This window comes from Falco rusticolus, chromosome 10 (genome assembly GCF_015220075.1).
Source record: "Falco rusticolus isolate bFalRus1 chromosome 10, bFalRus1.pri, whole genome shotgun sequence".
NCBI lineage: Eukaryota > Metazoa > Chordata > Aves > Falconiformes > Falconidae > Falco > Falco rusticolus.
The window spans coordinates 9,284,092-9,297,000 of NC_051196.1; positions in this window are offsets into that span (position 1 = coordinate 9,284,092).

The window sequence follows — 12,909 nt, forward strand, 5'->3', positions numbered from 1 at the left end:
TCTTTTTTTCTACATTGTGGCTGTTTTTGCTAATTAAGGAGAGTGAGGACTCTCTTCTGTGAGGTATTAATGTGCCACGTATCTTCTAAAGGGCAATGTTCATCTTGGTTGTGACCTTAGTGCAATAAAATAAACAATAATCAATTTAATCTGTCCATTTACCAGTTAAGTAAAGTAGAGGATCGCTTGCTAATGCTATTTTTTCTAGTCATTATCATGCTGTAAAACTTGGCAGACCATCGTTGTGACTTGTTAGATGCTCAAGGTGTAGTAAGGCTGATAAGCACTGAAGTCTGTTATAACTTTGACTTGCAGATTGTTGGATGATCCTGGCTTCTGTTGTTTAAAAGTTTATTATTTAGATGGCCTATGACATATATAATATAGATACTTGAATGTATCTTCACCTTAAAATAAACACTCAGGGAAGGAAAATGGGTAGACCAGACAGGAGAACATTATTTTACAATTCGTGACTCAAGACAGAAAGCCCACAGATGTTAACTAGTGTAGTAATTGAGTAAAAATGTTGACAAAATAGTCTAATATTATGCCTTTTCATGCTGCATTTCTGTAAAAATGTCCTCATTATTATAGTAATCATAAAAATTAATGCAGTGTTGCCACTGTTCAGTAGACTCTACTATCTGCAAGAACCAGGCATTACCACAAATATCATCTTAGGCAGAATTCTTTGCACAATGAATACAAGCATTTCCATTAAGGCTGGAATGAGCTACTGTGAACTCCATTTTAAAATATAGGTTACAGTTTATGCCAAGTTCTTCTGTTTTTACAGTTTACTGTTCTCCATTTCTCAGAATCCGACAGATGTACATCAGGGCAGAATGCCCTATGAAATTTCATGTTTCAAGAATTCTTGATGGAGTTGTTCCAGTTCTACCTGTGCAGTTTCAAATACATTTATTTTCTAGCTGATTTTAAGACCAAACCACAAAGAGCTAAGCCAAGTGCAGTAGAAAGCAAACGTAGGACTATGTTCTACATGGCTGGTGAATGTAGTATCTAGTTCTACAGTATCTACAGTATCTAGCTGTACAAAATAAAGGAATACTTTCTTAAAGACTTAGGTCGTAGTACTAATATATTTATCAGACTCTGCAAGAATAGATTAGGATGTGGTGATGTCCTTGGAACACGCACAGGAGCTGGCCAGGAGAGTTAACTGGTATATAAATGCTCTCAGTTTGAATCCACTGAGGACTAGCTCAATGAAAAGATGTAAATGACTGACATGGAGTTCATAATACACATATCCCAAAATGTAGAAGGCAGAATAAATAGGAATCCTGTGATAGACACACACACCCAGTGCCTACCTTCTTCCATTCTCATTTTGAAAGATTGAATATTCATTCTTTCTTTCGGGCCAGCATCGAGTTATCCAGATATAGGAAAGCATAGAGAGCACACTGGCAGAAAATCAGAATGGAGTGTACCATTTTTTTTTCACTATAGCATGATGATGGTAGAAGCTGGAAAACAATACTGAAAATAAGGGCATACCAAGTCAGCTTTTAGGTGGTAGAGATCTCCTTCATGCCAGACTTTTAACTAACCAATGCTGTGTGTCCTGGGCAGTCAGTGCTGATGGGTATGTGAGGCAAAGCTCCTTAGGAAGGTACTGCCTCCCATTGTTAGGTAAAATACCATTCTTCTCAACTTAGGAAACTTAGGAAACCAGATCATTACCAGCTGTATGCTCAAATAAGTGTTGGAGCTTCCAGCTGTTCCTCTGATTCCGTTATAGTATCATACATTTAATTTTTCAGTGATGTATGAAATTGTATATGATACCTGGATCTGCTATGCATTCTGAATGTGTTTGGGTGGTAAAATACAGCAGGGAAAATTGTAGTGACACAGCAAGCAAGAAAAAATTAAGTAACCTAACTTGGCATGAAAATAGTAAGACCTGATACATCTTTAAATACAGTGATTTGCATAGCTAATAGCATTATTTGACAAATAACTACCCTAACGCAGTAGTTTGGTGATGGAAGTTCTGACTGAGCATCTATATGCAGAGGAAGGTGAATCTCAGCTCTTACTCTTTTCTTCCTGCTGTGAGGCAGAAGTCGTAGTTTAGGCAGGCAAAATTGGCTTCTACATGCAGATTTTTTTCCATCTGTGCAATGACTGTTACTCAGGATAGAACAGTGAAAAATTATTCCCTTCTCCCTGTTCCCCTCCTTCCCTTACAACTGGTAGGCAAGATTTCACATTTGTGTGTTAATGACTACTTTTTCTGAACAGCAGGTTAGCGTGATGGACCATAGATTCTCAGAACTGTGAATGGCATGCAGTTATCTTCATTTTTTTATCTTTCAAAATATTGCAGCCAGATTTAAGAATTCTCATGTATTTCCTCAGTACTGATGTACTTCAAATTATTAAAATGCATTTTGAATTATCTCTGTGGAAGGTGAGAAGGAATAGGACGAAGTCCTTTATTGCAGGAAGCAGTATGTTAGGGCGTCTTTATGGATACAATTTTCAGAGGTGAGCATGCCCCATTTCTTCTTTATTTTTTGTTCTTGAGCTGCAGTGGATTCATGGTGTTCCTAGAGAAGGCACAGCTGAGTTTCTCTTTGATATTCAGCCAGGCAATCTTTATCTGTGAATTTTAGAAGATGGTAAAACAGAGCTGATGCTCCAAATGCTGCTCAAAGCCTTTTGTTTTATCTCCCTACCTATTTATTACTATCAACTGAATTGGGAAGAGTAAGAACCCCATCTTTATACCAGTTTTGCTGGCTCTTAGCAAAGCAAAGGAAAAAAGCAGAACTTCAAATGAAGCAAAATGTTCTCTAGCTCAAGAATGCGTGGGCAGTCTTCCTCAGAACATCTTACAGCTTCTCTGTGCCTCTATTTCTGTAACAGTTTTAATTGGCAGATACTAACACTTTTCTGCCCACAGAAGGAATATGAAGATTATTCAGTGTTTCCAAAAAGCTTTGAAAATGAACAAAGTTGCCCCTGCAGAGTCTGTGGTTTCATTAGCAAGGTGCAGCAGGGCTGAAAAACTTATTATTTGCAGCTCACTGGAGAAAAAGTTGGATTTCCATACTATTTGATGGGCTGGATTGTCCTGTGAGGCTTGACCCAAAGCAGGAGTGCGGTGCACGAGTTGTGCTGTACAGCAGGTCTGCCAGACCAACTGCATGTTCTAAGAACCATTCCTGGCTCCCCACATGACCTGTTCACTCCTGCCCTGTAACATCAGAAATTAGGACATTTCGGTACTATTTTGGGCAATGGGAAGATGAAGTTAAAGCTCTAGTCTCTTCCCTTTCCTGACCACTGGTCATTTCTTGAGGGAGAGTTAAGCAGCAGTTCATATCTATCCATTCCTGTAGTCATGAGCAAGCTCCATATGTTTGCTAAAGGAAAAAAAAAAAGGTTGCTGGTTTTTTTCCATTAAGAGTTAGACCAGGTTATAATCAGAGCCAAAGTGATTTGCAAATATCTCTCACCTCTTAAGCAATGGAGAAAATTACCACCCAAGTGAAATATTACGTCCCTAGAATTCCTGCTTTTGGCTGTGCTAGACAAGCTTGTGCTTATTCTTTCATTTATAAAACTCTTGTATGATCTTTGTGAGGCATTTCACATCATCACTAAGCCAGACTCAGATCCTGTATTACCTCAACCAAGCTGGCCATGCTGGCTGGATTGGTGGCTACTTGAATGTACTTACCCTCATTTTTCTGAGAGACATAAATGTTGCTTGTGTTAAATTTGAGGTAGTTGAAGTTTATGACACAGGTTGATGGAAGTGAAGAATATGAAGTATCAGTGCAGAAGAATATAGTACAGAAAAATATGCTAGCATGTATAGGTGAGACAGACAAGAGACTGAAACCATTCAGGTGGTTGTAGAGTGATAAGGTCTCCCCTGAGCCTCCTCTTTACCAGGCTGAACAACCCCAGTTCTCTCAGCTGCTCCTTGTAAGACTTGAGGTCCAGACTCTTCACCAGCTTGATCACGTTTCCCTGGACATGGTCCAGCAGCTCTATGTTCCTCTTGTAGAGGTCCCACAAACTGAACACAGGATTTGAGGCGCAGCCTCACCAGTGCTGAGGACAGAGGGACAATCACTGCTCTGGTCCTGCTGGCCACACTGTTTTGGGTACAAGCCAGGACGCTGTTGGCCTTCCTGGCCACCTGGGCACACTGCTGGCTCATGGTCAGCCGGCCATCATCCAGCACCCACAGATCCGTTCCCACCAGGCAGCTTTTCAGCCACTCTGTCCCCAGCCTGTAGCGCTGCGTGGGGCTGATGTGACACAAGGGCAGGAGCCGGCACTGACCACTTGTGACCAGCTGCCAACTGGATTTAAGTCCATTCATCACCACTCTTTGGGCTTGGCCATCCAGCCAGCTTTTTATCTATTAAAGAGATTGACAGCAAACTTCTGGTTAACATTTCGTGCTTATAGCTACCAACAGGCAGCCGTGAAGTGCCAGTGTTAGAGATGGCATAACAAACCTTTTTCAATGGCAGTGGCTTGGTTTGTCCAAGCAAAAGCCTTGGATGAAGAATGAAGCCACAGACCTGATCAAGAGGTGAATATCACTGTGTATCTGGTGAAAGTGTTCCATCACTTGTACCTACATGGACAATCTTGCATTTCTCAGTTAGGCTTATCTACCTCTACTATGGGCCACAGTACTTGATGCTAAAGGACTTACAGTGACAATGGTCATTATTCAGTCTCTTTTGAGCCTTTTTGTGTGCAAAATAGAAGAAATAAATCCTTTTTTTTTCTCATGGTTTTACATTCAGTATAGATCTTAATTTAGAAACTCAGTATCCAAGAGACACCAGCTTTTAACACAGCTACCTGCAGAACTGCAATGTTGCAATAAAACAATGGGGTAGCATTTATTCTACGCTACAGTGTTTTTAGTCAGCAAAGTATCAGAATCTCCTTGCTAAGAGTAATGTCATGTTTTGGAGTCTGAGTAATGTTACCACATAAAAACATGCATTAACAGTCAGTTAGCTTACAAGTGGGGAATAAAGTAGAGATCCATTAGTATATTAACTTGTTGGCAGTAATAACAAATAATTATTCATTATTGCAATCTCTTCTTGACATTTCTGTTGCTGAAATTTTTAGTGGAACTATAAAATGTTCTCAGATATATTAGAAATCTGTTGATGGATGTTCCGTTGGTATCAAGCTCTTAGAGCAAGCTGCTCTTCTGGATTGCTGCCTAGTTAATCGGTGATTAATGAAAGCTTTTTGTATATTAATTTGGAAGCCTGTATTCTTGGCATTGTTGAAGTATGTAAATGTCTTCCTCAGATAAAACATGACAGACAACACCTAAAATACAAGTGCTTTGTTCTGCTACCTGTCAGATCAACAAAAAGGTCTAGATTCTGAAAAATATGAATTTAATTGGGAGATGAGATGAACTGGCAACTACTCTGTACTCAGTTCTTTTTGTGACATCCTCTCAAGTAATTTTGCATAACAAAGGGCAAAACCAGCAGATGAGATATATTGATATAATTATCCCAAAATATAGTGCATTTGTAAAAAAAGACCTGTAGGCTGTTTAAAGTAAATATTTTTACAAGCCAATACACCTTAAAAAAAACAACAACAAACCAACGAAACTCAAACAAATGACCTGGTCGGGTATGGCTGGATATCTGAAACTTCAGAAGTATTGGTTTAAAAAATCCAGTTGCTATTGCTGGGTGAAATCCTGGGTGGTGATAAACGCTGGCAAAGTCCTCTGAAATTAATGGGAATTGTGCATACTTACCACTTCCTAGAATTTGACCCAGAGTCTGTAGGAATGGCCTCTTTTAACTGTTGGTAATTAAATGGTTATTCTTGCAATGGAACTGCAAGCTGCGCTAACCATAGTGCTGCAATCATTACCTTGCAATTAATTCTTCTTTAGGGCTTTCAGAAGTAGCTCTTGAAGCTGACAGCTGCAGCCTGCAACATATCAAGTGCTTTATATAGCTACTTTAATGAAAACTCAGATGAATGTAAGGTCAGTCTCTCCACAGTATGTTCTAATTAGATTTCCACTTTCCTTTAAAAAGCACATCACATCTGGCCCAAAGACAGAAGCCCATTGTACCAGGTGTGTAACAGAATAGGTGTTGTTTTGTACTTCTTGTCTCTGAAAGATAATGACATGGAAAATTTGTTCTCTTCTAGACTTTAGTAATCTTCCATCTGTTGTTGTATTTGTGTGTGCAACTGGATACCAAAGCTAATCACAAACCTCTGCTTTAAGAGTTTTTTGTTAGTTCCTGTGTCAATATTAGCTTATGCAGATGAGGTTGTTGAAGCAGAAATGTTGCAAAGCAGTGTGGAATATTGCTTAACTGTATATGCAAAACTGGATTATTAATATCACAGCATCCACGTAAAGTAGTTGCTACAAAATTCTAGGACACTTTCATAGCTTATGGTCTACTTTATTATGTTCTAGGTGAGTACTCTAGTTCCTTGGAAAGCTGTCTTTACACTTGGAGCAGAATGTCAACATTTCTCTCTCTTGCAACTTAATCTGAACTCAAGGAAGAATTTGGCCCAGTGGATTTCTAATATTCTTTCTGAGATGAGCGATTTGGAGACTATTTTTGTCACTTGTGGAATAGCATTTGTTCTAAGCCACAAAAGAAACAAAACCCGCTTTTCTCATTTTGGAGGAGGGGTGGAAGCATGGAGGTGATATCCAGAGGTGGTATCACAGTTCTGCTGCTGGATCCTGAAGTACCAGAACAAAAACCCAGGTGTGTACCAGACTTTTCACTTAGTAACATATATGTCGCCAGACATCAATATATGGGGGTGGAGGGAACAAATATGTATAAAGTCTTGACTGCTTCAAAGTGCCCATAATTTCAGAAGGATAGAATTTCACCATAATATTTTCAAAGACATTGAAATTACTTGAAGGGGAAATGACAGCTGTAGAGGTAACAGCCAATCCCTGCATTCTTTTTTATGTAAGATGTACCTGATGCTGTTATCATTTACTTTTGCATTGTGCCTCAACAGGACAGACGGTAGTAATATCTCTCTTGAGCTGCTGGTCAGAAAGGCAAATCCAAGTGAACTTTCAAGATCTTAAAATGAGCAATGTTACCATGGAAGATACAACAGACACATGTCCATGACTGGATATTTGCTTGTAAGTGATACAGAAGATAAGAAATCTCTACAAGAGCAGGCTGAAATGCAGAGCTGAGTTGACTGGCAAGCAAAACTGAGTGAAGAAATCACAAACTGTTCTGCAGGAAAAGAACAATTGATGCTTGCAGATATTGACATGAATGTCCTCTTTGCTTGTACATTCTGACCTAGGGACCTTAAGGTACTGTATTCTAAGTAGTTGATAGATATTATTATTTCTGAAAAGGCTCTCCTGTGTCACTGTAAAATGTCTTCTGCATTTGAATCATAAGAAGGCTAATTCTCAGTGGCAGTCCATCCTCTGAAGTGGAAGAAGCCAAAGTGAGAAGTAGGGTATATGCAAGGAATCCAGTCATAATGGAAAAGGAGTGATGATAGCTTGCTTTAAACTCAGGGGATGAGATTGCTGTATTGCTGTTTGAGGCCAGCCAAGAGCAGAAGCTGTAACAGAAACATACTAGTTTAATGAGTTTTGTGAGCAATTGAAGCTCTGGAAGGCAGTGTTTTGTTTGTTTTTTCCCCTCCCTTTTGCTTTGTGTAAACATACTCTCTTCAGGAAGCCTAACTGAAGCATGTGAATAGTTCCACTGAAAGTAATATTAATCATGCTGGAAGCCAACTAAATAATGAGGTATCTTTCTAAACAGCAACTCTAGAACAACATCAGCTCAGGCTTCCTTGGGGCCCTTTTGTTTTGCTGTAGTAGTACCTCTAGTGGGAAAAAAAAAGCACAGTAAATTACTATTCGCATAAATCTTGTTGCTTCCCGTGAATGCTGTCCATAAGCCTCTGAAATACCAAAACTTTGTTAACTTTTCAATTTTATTCCTCAGTCCAGCCATCTTCTCCATTATTTTATCCATATTTTAAAATAGATTCCAAAGCTTACAAGAGTGTTTAATAGATAAATCATGTTATTTATAAGTAACAGTAAAAAAAGGGTGTAAAATATATAAGCATATCAGAATACAGAAGATATAAATAAAATTACTATGTTCCTGTCTGTTAGTTGGGAAGGTAAGTAAACCTTTTATTCATCTCATGCTATATTATTTTTCATCCTAGAAAGTATGTGGACTTAAGGTTTCAATATGAAAAGATTCCCCTCTGTTTCTGACAACTTGTATACATTGGTATTTTCTGTCACAAGTGTAATAGGTTGTTAAAAAGTTTGACTTTTAAACAGGTAGTCAACCTGAAAACCTTGCAAACCATGCCTAAACTGTACAATGTATATGATTTTTAGATTAAGTTTGATTTTAAGTGAATGAAAAGCTGCTAGCCAGTTTGGAATTTGCATTTTTGGCAGCTTCACACAAGAGTTACAGTTTGTGGTCTGGGCTGAGCTCTCCAGAGAAGACAGACTGAAGATAGAGTCACAGTTTGTGATTCATTTCATTTCATGATGTTCTTTTAACCACATGAAAAAAAAATTCTGGTTGTTTTTGTGCTTCAGTGTTTATGAATCCTCACAGTGAGAAACATACCTAAGGAACCTGCTGCCCATATTAAGCATAGGACCTAAGTGGCTCACAAGCAATGGACAAGCAATTAATTTTGAGTGAGAAGTAGTTATGGTGTAGGAGAGAAGGAACGTCATTTGCAACAAAGTTTTTAATGCAATCCTGAGAATATTAAGTAGAAGTTTTGTTGTATTTAGCACTTTAGGAGGTCTCCCAGTAGAAGATTAATGTTCACAATTCAGCAAGGCTGTTGATCACCAGTAAGAAGAGCCAGTGGAATAATTAAAGCATAGGAAAAAAATGTATTAAAGAGGAAGAATTCCAGGAGCCCAATCTACTTGATATATCAACTTTAAAGGTGAAAGGTTGGTTATAGTATTCATGATATGAGAAATATAATTTATATATTCTCTTAATATATGAGAAATACAGTTTTCCTATGGGGGGCTTTCTGAAATCTATCAGATGAAAATAAAGTCTTGATGTTTGAAATTGACAAATTGATAATCAGAGCATTAAATATTTTTTTAATAATTGGACACCCATTTGCCAGGGAAGCCATGGATTATGCTTCCCTGGACACATCTTAAATCAAGAATAGATATTGCTTCATAAAATATGAATTGCTGGAAGGAGTTTTGCCTTTGACTCTCAACTTAGTACCACTGCTTTTTCAGTTTTGTGTTATTCTTGACAGGAATGTGAGTATTGCAGGTTGGTTACAATAGCTTTGAATGTGGACTAATGGTCTTTAATGCATGCTTGTGTTTCCCTTAGGACCTACTAGGATTTGAAAAGTCTATTTATAAAAACAAATAGCTAAAACATTCCCTTTTCCTACTTAGGAGCCAAAACACAATTGCACACAGCTATCTGTATTCACTGAAGGTTATGCTAGATGTCTGACAAGTTTAATTTAAAGTGGCTTGAACTTCTGCACATTGTTTACAAATGAGGTTCTATAATATATCCTGACTATATGGAAATGACAGTGATTGATGTGAAGTAACATACACACAATTAATACTGACTGAATTGCTAATTACAGGATTGACATCTCATTTGCAATGAGATGCTGCAGGTCTCTTACAAAAAACTGGCAGTGTTGTCACATTATTTCTTCATTTCCCTCCGCTTGTAGTTTGATGCCCTGTAGTTAAAGTTCGACTAAAGATTCATTCTCATCTTGTAAAAATCTCTTTCGATGTAAAAAAAGCCTTAGGATGAAGAGCAAAACGATCACCACTCCCCAAGAATTAAATCTCTCCTGACACTTTCTCCTATCAAAGGAGATAAACTGTGCTACACTGTTGTTATTTGTTTTATTAGTTACACCAGCTTTCTTACGCTTTCCTCTGTGTTTCCCTGGCATGCTGAAAAAGTAAATAGTGCTGTTACAAAGGTAAGTTATGCAGGAATGTGTCTTGAAAGGAAAGTGCATTTGAAATGGCACATTTCTCTAAGGAAACCCTTGTATCTGGAAAAAGTAAAATACTAAATTTCAGAAGCTATGTTGTGAAGTGGCCCTTAAAACAGTAGTTACATATAACAAATGCTGATGTTTGCTGAAATGGAGTGGCCAGATGCAATCTCAATTTAGCACAGCTGAGTATCTGCCGATTGAGCTAATCCAGTCATTTTACAGGGCCACATGTATAAAAAGAACAGCGTGGCTATTCAATGACCAGAGCACGATTATTTGTTACAAGGTGAGTAAGGTTTGAAAGGATTTTAAAATAAATGCTATGGTCTGGCATGTGGTGATTAGTGGTGTAGGTAAAGGGACAGGAAGGAAGCAGAAACACATAATGACAGCACTAACACTGACAATGGAACCAGAAGCTGCAGCGTTAATAAAAAAAAGTGACTGTATGGGGTGTTCCCAGTGCTACCGAGCTGCTACTATTTCTCAAATGACTTAATGAATAAGGAAGCCAATGGGATGTATCCCCAGTAGTCTTGCAGGTTTTGCCTCGGGATTTCTCACAAACAGAGACCCTATTTCTGTAAGGAAAGAGTCTTTTGGCTTAGGTGATTTCAGAGGTACATGCACACTTTTTGATATGATTCCACTCTTCACCTATTAACTTAATTAATTTACAAGAGTGATATATGGACTGTGCTCCCTGTGGCCTACAGAGAGGATCAAAAAGGGGCTCAATCAAACATAGCAGAGTCCAGAAATGTCTGAGTCTGAAATATGAGGAGAGTCAAGTAGAAGCACAGAGGAGGCTGAGCCATGCAATGATATCCTAAGGCAGAAACACGTACCTCCAGGAATAACACTGTGCAGAGAAGACCTCTGCTTTTCCCCAAGCATTCTGCACATCTGCCCTGCCTGCAAGGAAGAAGATTCAAGCATGGCTTTTCATCACAAGATCTGCAAAATGACAAAAGTAATTTTTTTTTTTTTCAAGAGAGAGAAAGAAGTAGCGGCATTATTATTTGCATGGCTTATCAGACATTTAGTTTCAATGAGAGCTATAATTCTAATCTACCCAGTGGAACAGACTTACAAGACACACTTTCTTTTGGCTTTTTTTTGGTGCTTGTAGGATAGTCTTTTGGGTCTTGCAGGATAGTCTTAGCTTAGACTGCATCCTCAACATGGGTGCTTCAGTTAAATGGCTAAAGGTAGGTGGGCTGGATGAGTGGCCTCACAAGTAAGTAAAAAAACCCAACTCTGTAAAAGATCTTGAGTGAGGTTTTTATAATTGAGGGAATAGAGTTGGTAAGTGTTCAAGTTACTCCATGCCTTACTGAGGGTTGCTTGGAATGGTGGGGGACAGAATGTTGTCTCCTAAGTAGTTACTCAAGCAGCAGGTGATGTGGTAACAGATTATCACCCTGAGTGCACTATTTGCTTACAAAATCAACCCAGAATGGAACTGTATTTTATGCAGGAAGCGTATATGGTGTCAGCCTCCTATGTCATGTAACTTTCTACCTTTCAGGTTCAGTGGTGACAGGAATGGAAAAGGAAAACTGACTTATCAGAAGTTATTTCATTATTCTCTCTGGCAGTCACTCCAGAGTCTTTTGAGATAGAAAAGTAATATAAAATATTTTTAACAGCATAAGTTTGAAATAAGAACTGTGTCTAACAATTGTTATCCTTTCTGGTTTCCCTAATAAGATATGATATGATAGGAATGCTAAGTGCCTTCAGCTTAGCAAATGGACCTCTAATTCCTTCTTCAAAAGTATCTGGTTTACTAATTTTGACAGCTAAAATGTGAAAATAGCTAGCAGTACATATACCCATATAATTAAAAAATGTCTTACTTTCCCAGAAGAAGAAGAATGTGCGCTATATACATCAGTTCCCTTACTATCCTTATTAATAGTATAAGGAATGGCAATACCATGGTGTTCAGTGAATTTTCTAGATTAAAATATGCTTATATAGCTGACACAGACAAGAGGGATTTGCTAATGGTAGTGGAAGAAATACCACACACAGAGACTCAGAGGAGTTTCTGAGTAATTTTATGCTTACTCAGTTTTCTGTCCAGTCTTTCCCCAGATGAGCTCCAGTGGAATATGGCTATAAGATCAGAGGCAGGAGGATAAGGTACTTATGTTTGCTGACTAAAGTCGTGGATATTTTTAACATGATAGACTGACATGTTCTAGACAAAGTAGAGCATAGAAGCTCTGTTTTCCGCACATTAATGTTGCTGAACTCACAAAAGCCATCCAGGCCTGTCAGGGAAATCACCACTTTTCTTGTTCATACTTTCACAACAGCAGCATGTCATTCTTTTAATCCCTGTAGGGGGATAAATATTTTATGGCAGATTAGCTAACATGACATACCTAATAAGTTACTAGAAAACTAGGTCTGTGGTTGGCAATATTTATGCTAAGCACAGTATGGGTTTATGATAATAAAAATGCCCAATGGGGTTGGTCCACTGCACAGCAAGATATTGTAAGGCTAGCAGTGATGGATGAAGGTTGAAGAGATGATGTTTAAGAAGTAGAACTGATTGCTTGACCTGAAAACAAACATATTTCCATCCCATAGAAGTGAAATGTTTCTCTGCTAAGGCCAGCAAGCATAGAATGATAGAGTTTTCCTGGCAGAGGCAGTTTATTATGGTGATAAAAGGAACATAAGAATAGCAATAATGATAAGAAAAACAACTTCATATGGACGAATATAGGTGACTTGCAAATAGCAGATGTGTGAGTGATCATTCTTCATATTATTTTTGCGAAGTACATGTGTGCATTAGCTTATTAA